Source organism: Stegodyphus dumicola, chromosome 12 (assembly GCF_044657685.1).
Source record: "Stegodyphus dumicola isolate Sdum_Otavi_A_Nest chromosome 12, ASM4465768v1".
In the NCBI taxonomy this organism is placed as follows: domain Eukaryota; kingdom Metazoa; phylum Arthropoda; class Arachnida; order Araneae; family Eresidae; genus Stegodyphus; species Stegodyphus dumicola.
Window position 1 is genome coordinate 48,639,292 of NC_140779.1, and position 14,048 is coordinate 48,653,339.

At 32.8% G+C, this 14,048-nt stretch overlaps 1 protein-coding gene and 1 long non-coding RNA gene across 15 annotated transcripts in view; one reads left to right on the plus strand and one right to left on the minus strand.

Moving 5' to 3' along the window:
- Positions 1-14,048, plus strand: part of LOC118203570 (uncharacterized) — a 133,669-nt gene that overhangs the window by 80,827 nt on the left and 38,794 nt on the right. For 4 of the 8 annotated variants that reach the window (XR_015044418.1, XR_015044416.1, XR_015044419.1 and 1 more), the window contains one exon: positions 7,847-7,986. The exons of 2 other annotated variants lie outside the window; for them this stretch is intronic. This is a non-coding gene — a long non-coding RNA (uncharacterized LOC118203570). Of the gene's footprint in view, positions 1-2,953; positions 3,091-7,846; positions 7,987-14,048 lie in introns of those variants that run through there. 2 more of the 8 variants (XR_015044420.1, XR_015044421.1) reach the window with 2 other exon arrangements.
- The window catches only part of LOC118203569 (phosphatidylinositol-3,5-bisphosphate 3-phosphatase MTMR14-like), a 143,603-nt gene that overhangs the window by 73,235 nt on the left and 56,320 nt on the right, over positions 1-14,048 (minus strand). The window lies entirely within an intron of this gene.

Sequence of the window (14,048 nt, forward strand, 5' to 3'; positions counted from 1 at the left end):
TAAAATCGATCGATGTGTACATGGGCAAAGCCAATGTAGTGCGCAATGCCGAGGTTGTGCGCGGTGCCTAGTTTGTGCAATTCTAGGATGTTTTTTTAAGTGAAAATAGATCGATGTGTACATGGGCAAAGCCAATGTAGTGCGCGGTGCCTTGTTTGTGCAATTCTAGGATGTTTTTTTAAGTGAAAATTGATCGATGTGTACATGGAGAAAGCCAATGTAGTGCGCAATGCCGAGGTTGTGCGCGGTGCCTAGTTTGTGCTATTATAGGATGTTTTTTTAAGTGAAAATAGATCGATGTGTACATGGGCAGAGCCAATGTAGTGCGCAATGCCGAGGTTGTGCAATTCTCTGATATTTTTAAGGTGGAAATAGATGGATGTGTACATGGACACCGAACTTTGATGCTTTTCGGGCGAATACGGATCGTTGTTTACAAAGGAAAACGAGATAATGTGTGATGACGAGCTGTAATGTAACGTATTTTATATGCAATGTTTAACATATCGTTTGTGTATTTTAAATTTGTATTGTTGTTTTAATTGTGAATTATACTTAAGACATCATTTTTCATTTAAATTGTATTTTAATGTTTTGGTTTTGATATGTTTATAATGCTTTCCGACTTACGATTTATATCGATAGCCCGACGATCTACTCAACAGTAGCAAAACTGTAAACTTTGACCCTATAAGTAACTTTTACCTCATTATTATAATATGTAGTGTTTGCAATCGTAATCGCACTTGATAATACGAGTTCTTTGATAATACAGTGTCTCACAAAAGTGATGGGACACTTGTGCTTTACAAAAGGAAACTGTAATAAAATAAATTAAAAAAACATGTAAAATTTTTTGTGGGTGTGTTTCATACTTAAATTTAGTAACAATTATTACATCACATACATTTTCTCAAAATATTAATTTAATAAAAATACAATTGTTTAGAACGGAGCAAAAAATGGCTCACATAAGTGATGGGACACCATTAGATACTACTACGTACTATGCAACAAAAATCGTCTGAAGTCAGCTATAAAAATATTTTTTTGGGTTTTTATTTTTACTCAAAGCAATTGGCAATAATTTATCGCAATCGTCTGCAGTATTTCTCTCCAGTTTGTTTTGGAATTTTTGTGTTTTTTATCTCTGTGCAGCCATGAATGCTAAACGAAAAGAAACTTTGCCTGAAATTCGAAAATTAGTTATTAAGTTGCATATTGAACGTGGAAATTCTATTAGAGAAACTGCTGAAACCGTTAACCTGAGTCATTCAACAGTTTTTAATATCATTAAACGATATAAAAAGAATCATATGACTCAGGATAAAGAAGACCTGGCCGACCATCAAAGCTATCCAATGGAATAAAGCGAATTATCGTTCGAAATATTAAAAAAAATCCAAGAATGAGTGCTCCCAAAGTTGCTGCTGATTTACAAGCATTATATGGAGTAATTGTTAATCCTGAGACTATTGGAAGAGTAATTAGATTTGCTGGATATCACGGTAGAGCAGCCAGGAAAAAATTCTTCGTGAGTGAAAAGAATAGAAACCTCAGACTGGCTTTCGCAAAATCCAACATAAATAAGAATTCTGATTACTGGAATGAAGTTATATTTGCTGATGAGAGTAAATTTAATATATTTCATTCTGACGGTAAAATCTTGGTGTGGAGAAAACACAGGAAAGACAATTAATTAAAATCGGTGCTTCAAGAAGAATGGGGTAAAATCACTCCAGAAATCGCAAAAAAATTAGTCGAATCCATCCCAAGAAAATTAAATCATGTTTTAAAAGTAAAAGGAAATCCAACAAAATATTAAAACCTTTTATAAAGTAAAATTTTTGGATAAATATTTGATGGAAAAGTAAGTGTCCCATCACTTATGTGAGCCATTTTTTGCTCCGTTCTAAACAATTGTATTTTTATTAAATTGATATTTTAATATTTTGAGAAAATGTATGTTATGTAGTAATTGTTACTAAATTTAAGTATGAAACACACCCACAAAAAATTTTTACATGTTTTTTTTTTTATTTATTTTACTACAGTTTCCTTTTGTAAAGCACAAGTGTCCCATCACTTTTGTGAGACACTGTATGTGTGTGTGTATGTGAAGCATTGCTTAGTGTTCCTAATTTGTAGTATTTATTTTCTTATAATATTTTCTTCCATTGCGAGAAATTAAATTTTTTATTTATTTATGTGTAGAATTCTAGTATGCCTGCCTACAGAGAATATAATGTGATTTAGAAATTTAAGAACCTGTTTTTCATTAATGTGAAGTTTAAAAATTTTTAGAAAATAATTAAAATTGTCTACTTACTGGTATATAAGGGATTATGTTGTTACGTAGCAAAACGTTAATTTGTAAATATGATAAAATTGATATGTTCCAGAATATTAATTAAAAAAAACTTTTTTTTTATTTGTATAAATGCTAAAGCTTAAAAATCTTTGAAAATATGGAAGCTGTATGAAATACAAGTATGAGAGACTGCGACGTTCTTTATCGTTGTAATAACTGGTAGAATTCGCTTACTGTATCATGATAATTTTAAATATAAACAATTTATTATACTTATTTTCAGTTACGCCTAAGCTCAGAAATGTAAATTTAAAGAATTTGATGTTAATTTACAATAATAAACAATTCATTATTTTTTTTTAAAGAGAAAATACAAATTACGCGTAGCATGGAGAATACATTGTGACGTCACACCAAATTATTTATTAAAGGTGAAATAGCTAAAGGTTTCCGGTATTGTTTTTAAAATTACATCCTTTTAACCTTAATCATTTCTTAATATTTCTTTCTCTTAAAACCGTGTATAACAGTCATAAACTTATTTCTATTATCCACGATTTCTGGTGAAATCAAGATGGCTACCATTTTTTTAAACACGGAGTTTCGTCGAAAATCTGGATGGCAACCATTTTTCAAAACAACGTATTTCATGTGCTTTGGCGCCAAACCAAATTCGCCAAACTTTGAAGGTGGGCTATACTAAAGCTGTTCCTTGCTAAATACTGCACACTATATCAATTTCATTTAGCATTGTAATTTCAGAAAATGCTTGGCATGAGGTATTTTTATATTATATAATCTACTGTCAAAAACAAAAGCTACCTTTTCAGTACTTTAAATTTTACTATTGAGAATTTTTATGGTTCAAAATAATATTTCTATACATTATTTCAAGTATTCTTTCTACAATAGAAATCTAAATAACTTGCACATAAAACACTGACTCAAATTTATTCCAATAATGCATCGCTTTAATTAAATTTATGTTCCTTTGAGATGATATATGAAAAACCTTGTGTAATAATAAATTATTAATATATATAGGTAAATGGTATTTTTATATATTTTTTCGGGTAAAGTGCAGAATCGCCCACTTATTTATTTGGCACTTTGTACAAAAGTAAAAGGAATTGGATTTTTGTCAATTTTCTTTTGATTTTTTAAGTGAAAATAGGTTGATGTGTACATGAATAAAGTCAAAGGAGTGCACAATGGCATTTTTGTGCAATTCTGAGATGTTTTTTTAAGTGAAAATAGGTCGATGTGTACATGGATACCGAGTATGTGCAATTCTTAAAAACACGCCAAGCAGTGGGCGATTCTACACTTTCCCCATTTTTCTATAGGAATTTAGTTTCATTAAATTAGTTATTTAGTATAATTATGTGTATATGAGTATATTCATACTTATTCACATAGATGGAATTTTTACAGTACAAAAGTTGATCTTTTTTACATCAAGAACTACATATACTATAAATTACTATAAATACCCATTATGTTATAAATTTTATTTATATAAAATCTGTGGAAGATTATATAGCACTAAAGGTGAGATACGAAATAAAACATTATACGCTATGAGATATTTTCTTAATTCCTGAACTGTGCGTTGAGAATTGGTATTTGTTGAAACTTGTAAATTTTTTAAAATTCATTTTGTTACAATATAATTTATTGTATTTTGGGTACTATTAAGTTTATTATATGTTATCTTCATGTTTCATTTATCTTTTGAGAGATACAGGTAACATTCAAAGTATTGTAATAAGGGGTCGACATAGTGTTTGTATATTATTATTTCTTCACTACATTATATTCTTGGATTCATCCTTTCTTCCACGCAAAACATCTATGTGTATGCATATCATAATAAGCTGTAGGGTGTTACTATCATTGGTAAGCGAGCTTTAAGGGGATGGCAAGTGTGCTAAATTTGAACTCTATGTTAAGTTTCTAATTTGCAAGTCCCGTATTCTTTTTGCTTGCTTGTTAATAATGTTTCTCTTCCTGAAAATTTGGATTTCTTCTAGTTTTGTTTTTTAATTTGGTTTAGTGCATTGTAGGTAACTTAAAATTTAAACAGATGCTAGAAAGTACCATCCTTTGGCAATACATTTCTCATTAGGTATCAAATTGTTAAACAAGCTGATGTGATTAAATACAATTGTTTAATTTCCCAATTAAAGAACTGAAATACAATGCAGTGAGGTACAGTACTATATGTATATATTTATAATGAAATCAATAATATATATACAGTCAAAGTAATGATTCGCAACCATCAAATGAAATTATATTATATATATATGTAATAGATTCTGTAGTCGAATACAAGCAGCTGAATCCGTAATGAACAGCAAGAATTTTGATGGCTTAGAGATGTTGAAACTCCAATCCACAATGAATAAGAAATTTGGTAGTCGAGGTAGATTTAATTCAACTTTTCTTTCAGCAAATATGTTGCAGCCACAAACAAGTTGGCACATTATTTATGCCTATTCCAAAAATTAACATTTTTGATAAATGTGTAGTAAGAAACAAGGAGCAGACAGACTGCAATCCAGCTAATACAAAGCGTAAAAAGCAAATGTGTTATGTTAAGAGTGAAATCTTATTTCAGACGGAGTTAATTTTGGTTCTCGATGCATTTTTACTCGTCTTTGATAGTTAATACTGCTGTAAAATTACTATTGGCTGTTTGAGTTTTAGTTTCTTTTACAACATCAAATTATGTAAGAGTCATATGACATGAATTAATCTCCAAATGATGCAGTGCAGAAAGATTACTGTTTTTAGAATAGAGAAGGAAAATTAATTTTACACTGCTAATTTAATCTTTTGCATATTCCTTATTTTTCTTACATATGTATATGTACATTTATCATTCGATGGTTGTGAATCATGACTTTGGTTATTATCTTTCTATTCATTTTATTTTCAGAATTATATAAAGGTAGTTTAAAATTTTGTAAAGAGAATTTATACAAATATTTTGTAATGTGTTTATAGATATCGACGTGCATTAAGAAGGAAGGGCTCGTAGGCTTCTAGATATTTTTAAATTTTTATTTATTCGCATTGAGTTTTATTTAAAATTACTTTACATGCTTTCTCCGCAATTTAGTTCTGTACATTTCATCAGTGCTAATTATGTACTTCTGCTGGTTTATGTTTTTATGGAAATTTGATTTACAGTTCTATTTTTGTGTATTGTTTTTTATAGGGATTCTGTATATGGATACCCATTCTATGCACGATTCTATGTATGAATACTCCACTATGGTATAATGGTATTGGTTCTGTTTATGGGTTTTGTGGAGCGATTTTTCCAAGAGGTACCTTTATTGGTCTGTGGATTTTTGTGTAGTGGTTTTTACAGGATTTGGCATATGGTTGCCTGTATAGGTGTACATGCTTTTGTTTACTGGTTTTTACAAAGCATTACTGTACGGAATATCCATTTTTTTAATGGAAATTTGGCCACTGGATATGCATATAAAGTTTTGATTTTTGGCTATGGGTTTTTACTGGGATTTTGGTGCCTACAGTTCTACAGAGATTTGGCCTACTCATAACCGTACAGTCGTATGGGTTTCCGTTTACAGGTTTTTTACGGGTATTTCGCCTACAGGTACCTATAGAGCCGTGCAGGTTTCTTTCTATGGGTTTTTACGGGATTTGGCCTACGGGTATCCGTACAGCTGTACGGGCTTCTTTTTATGGGGATTTGGCCTATGGGTACCTGTACAAACGTACGGGTTTCTTTCTATAGGTTTTTACGGGGATTTGGCCTACGGGTACCCGTACAACTGTACGGGTTTCTGTCTATGGGTTTTTACGGGGATTTGGCCTATGGGTACCCGTACAAACGTACGGGTTTCTTTCTATGGGTTTTTACGGGGATTGGGCCTACGGGTACCCGTACAGTTGTATGGGTTTCTGTCTATGGGTTTTTACGGGTACCCGTAGGCCAATTCCCCGTAAAAAAATTTTATGGGTTTCTACGGGGCATTTTTAGCAGGGGTCGTAACCCAAAAGGAGAACAAGTAAAATTAAACTTCAGATATGTATAATACCAAAAATACAAAATATAAAAATAAATTATATATTTAGGAAACCTAACTAACCATTTATATTGATATTACGTAAACATACGTATGGTAATGAACATTGTATAATAAAGATATTTTTCTTTGATATTTTATACCTTGTTCTATATTTTGTTCCGTTTATATATACCATATATAATTTAAGGATTCCATATTAACTACTACATATAAAACCCAAAATTGCACCAATTATGTATTTTTAGGTATTATTTAACTTCATTCTGAAGAATTTTTTGCAGTGTAGTTTGCGTTATTTTATTCATAAGTCTCAAATAAAAAAAAAATATTGTTTATATGTCATTAGAAAATTAACCAAAAAGCAGCGACCACAATGTACTTGAAAAACAGTCCTTAGACGTGAAAAGGTTGAAGGCCATTTGAATTAAGACTATTTTTTTAGATACTTCGCATACATGTAACATAGCATTCGAAATGAAAAACTCAATACTTACTACAAATTCATTCATGTAACAAATATCTGTCTTTCTACTCCTATGGCTTTAAAAAACGATGTTATTTGCCTTACAGTTTATCGTTCAATAATAAATTTTCATTGTACAAAATTGCATTCATTAGAAAAATTCAATTTGTATTTTCCTCTGTATAAAACTGAATGTAGAGACGTTAGATGTTTAAACGGCCCCCCACATTTTCTCAAGACCCCAAGCAAGATTATCCCCCTGAAAATAGGATGGTAAATTTACGACCTGACCGCATATAGGGTGATTTCGTAAGAATAGCTGGATTCTACCTAGCTTTGTTTCCGAAATACATCATGATTGAAAGGTACTAAACAATAACTAAAGGTGAACAAAAATGACTAACTGAGTTCGGGTTATTGTAGAGAGGGAGCTGACCTACTTCACAGTTTTTTTTTTTTTTTTTTTTTGACGGGAAAACTAACCACTTAGAAAAAAATCTGGTAGAAGTTCAAATGCCCTCACTGTCAAAGTTGGATGAAAACTTAAAGCTTTACGAAGCCTGAAAATTTATTTTGTGTCAAATGCTGCTAAAATATGATCAAGAAATGAGAATGTAGTCGAAGTGTTTTAAGAAAGTACGATAGTACAAATAAGTTCAAAATTAGCGCTAAGTGCTGCTTAATTTTCAATGAATTAAAAAAGTCGAGATGATAATCCAACTAAGCAGTAAGAATATCTAGATTCTACCTAGCTTTGTTTCAGAAATGGATCTCTAATTGGGTGTAAATTGTAGTCACTCCGAAGTGATATAGGTAAAGAATGAAGAGTGATGAGTTTCGGTTGGCAGTTACTTGTTATCAGAATGACATAAAGAGAATTGTTCCATTTTTAGTAGTTGGTATGATTTGGTATAATGATGGTAAGTTAGTCTTAGGCACTAAATAATATTTTATTGAAATAATTTTGATGAAAAACAGTGAATATTCTGAAATGTTTTATAGTTCCGAGAAATAACTGGGCAATCCATAAAGACACCGGAAGATAAAACTTTGGGTCCTGGCTTACATTATGGAGTGGCTTTCACAACTAAAACCTGCGTGTCGCAAATTGGGAAACAGTGAAATTCAAGTTGTTCTTCTCAGTAAGACTACCACATTTATTGCACATTAAAATTATCTGTTGAAAACATTGATTGGGATGATGAAATTAATTACTTTGTTTGTAAAATTAATTGTTATTGCATGATTTGAAGCTGTGCTACATGTATTGCCAATATACTACTGAATAATTACTGTAAGGTAAGAAATAATAATTTAAAAGAAACGAATAAGAAAAATTCTAAATTCATTAAATAATTCTTAATTTATTGTATAGGTTATTATTTACTTTAAACAAATTCAAAGTTATATAATAAACAATTAGATATAGGTTGACATATCTAGTAATATAGTTACATTACAATACCATAAAGTCATTTTTCGAAATTTGCTAAATCAAGTTAATTTTTGTGTGATCTCGCGAAAGAGGCACCAATAGTAAAACGGTTTTAATATAAATATTTAAAAGCTAAGAATGACAAACTTAGTACTGATGTGGAAGAATGAACAAATGATGTTATCGAATCAGTATCTTATTACATTATAATGACTTTAAGAATGTTTCATTTTTTAATGCTGCATGTTTGTTTTACTCAAGTTTGTCATCAAATAAATGTAAAGTGATAGATATTCGTTCTTTCATAAGAGCTTTTTATGGCACGATATGATTCGCATTGAGATTCATTGAGTTGGGAGGCACTGGCGTGCGATACTCTTGCCATTCGGAAAAATGTACGATACGTATCTTTCAACTTTACTTAATAAACTGTTTTTAAATATTTTGCGATCTTGCTGTTGAACCATCACAAGATAATCAAGACCAACAATTATTGAGGAATGATACAAGGTCTCATATTACTTCAAATGACATACCATTCACAATAAAAGAATTAACGGATATCATAAAAAGATAAAATACAAAGCACCAGGCCCAGAGAGAAAAAATCAAACATGAATATCTTCATAAATCTATAAAATAAATGCCTGCAACTAGGAACCTTTCCAAACTGCTTTGAAACACGACAACTAATCCTCTTCAGCAACCCATAAATTCCAAACTCATAGAGGACAATATACCTACTTCTAATCATTGGGAAAATCCTTGAAAGCACAATTAGCAGGCCATCTACGTCACCATGCAAAACCATAAGCAAGATTGTGAGTGAAACCCAATTTGTATTCTTACCTCACAAGACCACCACAAATTCAGCTGACAACGCACTCGATCAAATCCAGAAAAACAAAACTTATGATTTACATTTAACATTAATTTGCCTTCGTTTGAAAAAGGCATTCGAGTCTATGTGGTGGCCTGAAGTTATGCAAGCCTTCAGAGACTCGAACTACCCAAAAAGTATATTCATCATTTTACAGAATTTTTTTACAAAACAGGAAATGAGTAATTATTCATATCAACAGAATATTTGAAAAGTATCAGCAAAGAGGCTGTCCACAAGGTTCATGCCTGAGTGCGGACTTATGGAATTTAACTCCATCACCAACAACAAGTGGCCAATCGAATTAAAAGAAATAGCTTTTGCCGACGATGCTGAATTTGTCATAGCAGTACAAACCAGAATCCTCTTGGAGAAAAGTACTAACGAAATACTATGTATCTTCAATTCCCTCTGCAAAAATATGAAATTAACCATTAGCCAGGAAAAGTCTAAAGCCCTAATATTCCCAAAACCTTCTCAAAAAATGACACCCCTTCCCAAATTTGCAATAGGAGATTAAAGAAATAAAAATTATTTAAAATATCAAATTCCTTAATTTGATCATTGAAAAGAAACTTAACTGAATTAAACACTTAAAATACATTAGAAATAAAGCTTCCAAAATTGCTAACAATATTAAAAAAATCTAATGTGTACACCACATAACTTCCTTGTACGGAATATTAAATTACACGCATTTTTCTTGCATTTCATTTAAACTTAATGGATTGAATTAAATCTACTTCACCGATAGCGCATAAGATAAAATAGAATAAATGCAGTCTAAAAAATTCACTATATTTGTTTATCATGGCGACACTCTGGCACTAGGTTCACTTAAAAGCGTTATATTTCGTTCATATAACTCAGAATGCTCAAAATTTATATCATTTGAAGAATTATCTAATCGCTGCCACATGTTCTATTCAAATACTACAACAAATCTAGAATGATGTATAAAAGAAATTAAGCAAACAAAACAAAAAAGAAACAGTTTTTCACAAATGATTCAGTATTTCTCATTCAATTAATTCAGTTCTCACTTCGCGAGAAGGCAAAAATACATAAAAACTCAAAATATCTGTATTAAAAACTACGAAGTAAATCTTAAACACTTATTTCCTCGAAAAAATTCCAGAAAGGATTAAGCATGATTTAATTCGCAATAATAAATGAAGGCGTTATCTTTGTTGTTGCAAAGCTAAGTTTTTCTAGATTGGCAAGAAATCCACTATCCTTCTGTTTCAAATGTAAACAAGCAATGGCCGCCATCAAAAAAAATATTAGGCTTAGCGGCACTTAAACAACTTTAAAATTGTTGATAATTCTAAAAATATTGCATACAGATTTACTAAAGGCATAAAAACCTTAACCGGAAGATAAGAACAACATAATTCAATCCTTTTTAAAGCAAAAAATGCACAATTTAAAAACACATAAAAGTAAAGAAACTGATCACTGAGCCGGGTAACAGAGTAGATATATATATATAAATATATTTATATATGTTTGGTGCGGCCGACTGCAACCAAATTACGAGATGCACATCTACATGTTATAGCAGTCCTATATACAAAATTTCAACGTTCTGAGGCTACTCATTTTTGAGTTATGCGAGATACATACGTACGTACAGACACCATGAAAAATTCTCTTCAGAATTCATTTTAAAGCAGTTTTATAATTTTTTTGGATGAAAAGAGTCTTTTATTCTGCCTTTACGTACAGATGTCACACAAAAACATCGTTAAATTGCATTCGATAGCGGCCAAAATGGATATTTTCGTTGAAATATGCTGCCTGAAACTTTTCGTAATTACAATACTTTCTTTTTACTTCGTACGAGGAAGTACAAATGAGAAGATTAAATTCGGGATTAAGTCTGTATACTTTGTTTAATAGAGTTATTGAAAAAATTGTACTGTATGGGGCAGAGCATTGTATTCAACCTCTAATCAAAAGAAAGATATTCAGCTCCAGGCAATACAACGCCCATTCTTACTAAGCATTTAGAAAACGCTATAGAACAGCATCAAATACGGCACTATGTGTGCTGGCAGTAACAGCCCCCTACACATTACGGCGCTAATAGAACTCATAAAAAAGCACGATTTTAAGACTTAAAAAGAACTATTCCGTAAGAATTCTGTTCCTGAACTATTCCGTTCTGTAATCTTCGAACATTCCAATTATGAATCTTCTTGTTCCTTTGGTTTCGGATGATCTCTGAGTGCCCATACGGAATACACTCAGCAGTAAACCGAAAAATTAACTGAATTACAAAAGATACAAAAATTAGAAACTATTACCCGAGCGCATACACAAATGGCTCCAAAATGGAGTAGGAGTCGGATGCGAGTGCATTTTAATCATATTAATTTCCAAATTAAAATAATACAAAAAGCTAAACTTAAAAATCAAAATAGTATTATTTTCCAAGCTGAATTATCAGCAGTAAAAATGGCTGTACAATGCTGCGCCGAATTCAAGCTCAAAGAAATTCAAATATATACAGATAAATCCACGATTCTAGCTATGAAAAATATCAAACATAATTGTCCGATCAACCAAGATATCTTAAGATAGGTGGTGACAGGTGAGAGCAGGTCCGGACACCCGGACGGCTTAATAGACTAATCGGGTGTCGTCCAGATCTCGCAACTATCTGAAGCTACACTCCGAAAACAATACAAGGGCAAAATATAGATTTTTTTGCCATGCGGAATTAAACATTTTCCTGGCTAGACCATATATTAACACATTGCTACAAATACTCGCTGCACTATACATTTCATAATATGCATTGCGTTGATCATTGCACTGTACTTAAGGCACATTTCCAACTCAATGCTATACTTAATACACTATATATTCTTTCCAACATATTATGCTGAATATTATTCTTGACAATTCAACATAGATTCTGAACAATGTAATTGATTAAATAAGACATAACTTAATTATATAGTACATAACTTAGTTATATAATACTGACGTAAATAAATAACTTGATACAACAGATAAATAAATTTTTGAGCAGGCGTTGTATATCTGCTATGATCGGTGATGGATGGAATGGATCACGAGGAGCGAAGATTGCTGACTGACTATCTGAGAAAATGCAAACTTCTCGGTCAACAAACTTCATAGCTGTTGTTATAGCCTGGCGCCATGCTACTGCTTCTGCTTGGAATACCGATCTATTAATTCCAAGGTATCCTTTCCATGTTTCTAAGACTTTATCACAATAATGAGAAATAAAAGCGCAGCCTGCTTCTTCGTTGATTTTTGAGCCATCAGTGAATATGCTGATGGTATTTGCACCGCCGGTGTCTCTTACCCGCATTTCCAGAGACATAGAAGTATGGGCACGAATGCCCAACCCATTACTAGCGGAATGAACCTCATCTAGGATTCTACTTATGGTTGCTTCCACAATACCTGACTCTCTATAGGCATGATCATGAAAAGTGTGATGTAGAGTCAGTTTAAAACTTTGTCGCTGGCTATTTGGTGCAAAATCCCATAGATATATCTATGATCAGTGCAGAAGTTTTTCCAGCTTTCAAGTTTGGCCCGCAATATGGCCTTTTTATACTTGGCCTGCGCTTTATTATATTCTGTGGATAGTAATTGTCTAGCCTCCTGATCTTTTTCTGCTTTCATGCGCCTGCGCGTAGCTCTGGTACGGCTACACTGTATTCTGAGGTCCCTGGTCCACCAGTTTGCAGCGTGTAGCATTTTGGGTGTTTTGAGCGCAAAGGTGCTGCAACAGATAATTTGGAGGTCAGTGATCAAATTATTGGTCAATTCTTCCGCGTCCTTGACTGTTATGGTGTCTGGCAGCTCCATTAACAATCTATTTAGGATTGGATGTGCTTTCATAGAAAATTCAGTAGTTTTACTTCTGGTAAGCTTATAGCCTTTCATGCTTATTCTTATAGCCTTTCATTATACTGTAGGTAATGTACCTGTGATCTGAGATGGTATTGGAATCCTCAACTGTCGAATTTTTTATTTTTGAGGTCAGTGCTGCAGATGGGAGCGTTAAATCCGGCCACTCTTTGCCATTAACGGTTTCAAACGTCGGTAGGCATTCAGGTTCATTATGAATGGATAGATCATTACTTACCACAAAGTCTTCTACTGCACGTCTTCTCAGATCCGTATGTGGATATCCCCAGGTTTCAGCATGCGCATTAAAGTCCCCCGCTAGAAGGTGCTGTTCGTTGGGGTAATCAGCCAGAATTCTTTGTTGCAGATCTCTGAAGCTCTGTTGCCTGAGTACGTGTCAGTCATCTGGATTGCCGAAGAATTGAACTCTGTGACAGCTGTTCGTTTCCCCGTTACTGCCTTAGTAGTCTGTGATACTGCGGATGTAAGGAATGCTCCGCTGGAATTCAGGGCAGCTTGGATGATATACTGGGTGCCTGTAGTCGTGATGGGTGCTGTATTTGTGATTGGCCTCTCTGCAGTTGATATATTCTGCATTATTGGCCATGCACTCTCTTTGTTGCATGATTTTCCCCGCAGTATCCATACTAATTTCTTTTACTCTGGCAGATTTCTTGGGTGTGGCCATATTGCTGGCACCTAAAAAGCGCACGATACCGAGGTATTCTTTAATACCATGCGCTGTCCATCCAGTGTACACTTTTTGTACTCTGAGTGCTGCTGCGAAGCTGACGCAGTCACATTCAATGACCCACTTGGCATGGCCATTCCTCCTTTCCTTGAGGCAGAAAAGGGAGCTTATAGGAGTCCAGAAGCTTATAGGACCTTCTGGGTATTCTTGTAATTACACAGAGTTCATCAATGATTTCTTCATCATTTCTTTCTTTCTTCATTTCATTCATTCCGCGACATCGTGGATGGTTTGCTGGTTTCTT